Consider the following 2,500-nt stretch of genomic DNA (forward strand, 5'->3'; position numbering starts at 1 on the left):
GACATAGAAACGCAGATTTTAGGAGGATGTGTGTGTGCATGCATGTGCGTATGTGTGTGTCTGGGTGTTTGAGAGTGAGAAAGAGGGAGAGAGGGTTGTGACAGAGGGGACCCCCCCCCCCCCACACACACACACACACACACACACACTCCCTCATCCCCCTCGCTTACCCTTCTGGCCTGGGAAGCAGTTCAAGGGGGGGTAGGGTGTCTCATAGAGGGAGGTGTGTGTGTGTGTGTGTGTGTGTGTGCTAAAGTGGTCAGACAGCTGCGTTGCCGTGGCGAGCAGCCGTTAGTACAGGCACTGGCCATCGCTACGACGACCACGAGTTGCACAAGCTGTTTGACAGACACCAGCCAGGGGGCCACACAGAGGGGGAAGTGTGTGTGTGTGTGTGTGTGTGTGTGTGTGTGTGTGTGAGTGTGTGTGTGTGTGTCTTCATGTGTGTGTGTCTTCATGTGTGTGTAAATGTGTTTTTGAGTTAGTGGGAGGAAGGCCCATTGTTATATGTTTAAATATACCGTATCTATGCTGGAGGTGGAATAAAGAAGACCAATGTTTTTAGATACATACACACACACACACACACACACACACACACACACACGTGCTAGGGCGGGGGAGCTCATGTATGTTGCATTCTATGAACGTCGTGTGTGTGTGTATCTCATGTATGTTGTGTGTGTATGGAGAGGGTGTGTGCGTGTGTGTGTGTGTGTGTGTGTGTGTCTGTATGTTGTGGGTGTATGGAGAGGGCCAATGTACCTTTTCATTTTGGGACACATAAGTTAATTAGTTATCATCTTCTACTATTTGATTTGATTTGATTTGATTTGATTTTACTTGATGTGGAGTATGTCCTCAGATAAACTCAGGTAAAAGCGAGTGTGTGTGTGTGTGTGTGTGAGAGAGAGAGTGTGTGTGTGTGTGTGTGTGTGTGGGTGTGTGTTTTGTGATTCTGTGGAGTGTTTTCACTGTGTGTGTGTGTGTGTGTGTGTGTGTGTGTGTGTTAGGGTCCAGTGTGTTTCTGTGATTCTGTTGAGTGTTTTGTGTGTGTGTGTGTCGTGTTAGGGCCCAGTGTGTTTCTGTGATTCTGTGGGTTGGTGCGTGCGTGTGTGTGTGTGTGTGTGTGTATGTGTGTGTGAGTGAACTCATATAATAGCCTCGGCCTCCATTTTCCCCTGAAGTGAAGTAGGAGACTGAAGCAGAGTGTGTGTGTGTGTGTGTGTGTGTGTGTGTGTGTGTGTGTGTGTGTGTGTGTGTGTGTGTGTGTGTGTGTGTGTGTGTCTGGAAGCAGCTCCCCAGTCCAAAGCAGCCTAATTATGTGAGGGGAACATGCCAACAACCACACTCACATCAGAGGGCCAGATAAGCTGAGGTTCCATCGTCTGGCCAAGTAAGGGACCTGTGTGTGTGTGTGTGTGTGTGTGTGTGTGTGTGTGTGTGTGTGTGTGTGTGTGTGTGTGTGTGTGTGTGTGTGTGTGTGTGTGTGTGTGTAAGGGACCTGTGTTTTGTCCCGCTGTTCTACAGGGTCTGTAGGATTCTATGGCAACCAGACTCCAGTAAGAGGTGTGAGAACGCGGCTCTTAGTGTGTTTGTGTTAGCGAATGTGTGTACATACAAACACACACACACACACACACTCTCCCACACACACATATATACAAACACACATACACACTGCACTCTAGTAAGGGTGGGACACACACACACACACACACACACTCTCTCACACACACATATACATACACACATACACACACCACTCTAGTAAGGGTGGGACACACACACACACACACACACACACACACTCTCCCACACACACATATACATACACACATACACATGCCACTCTAGTAAGTGTGGGACTCTCACACACACACACACACACACTCTCCCACACACACATATACATACACACACCTCTCTAGTGAGAGTAGAAACCACACTCTGCCCTGACTGTCATCATAATGACTAAAACAACACTAATCAGGCCTCTCAGAACTCCCCAGTGACACACACACACACACACACACACACACACACACACACACACACACACACACACATATATACACACACACACACACACACACACACACACACACACACACACACACAAACACACACACACACACATACACACACAGCCACTCTGCCCTGGCTGTCATCATGATGACTAAAACAATACCAATCAGACCTCTCAAAACTCCCCAGTGACGCTCAGCAGGCATTCAGACGTCACTCACACACACACACACACACACACACACACACACACACACACACACACACACACACACACACACACACACACACACACACACACACACACACACATTCATATCCAACTCAGCATGCATTCAGACGTCACTCAAGCAGCATGGACATGACTACCCTTACAACAACGCTGCGCTTAACACACACTTACCTACACACACACACACACACACACACACTCAGGTCCCCACTACACAGAGTGGAACACACTCGAGCAGTC

Source organism: Sprattus sprattus (assembly GCF_963457725.1).
Source record: "Sprattus sprattus genome assembly, chromosome: 20".
NCBI lineage: Eukaryota > Metazoa > Chordata > Actinopteri > Clupeiformes > Clupeidae > Sprattus > Sprattus sprattus.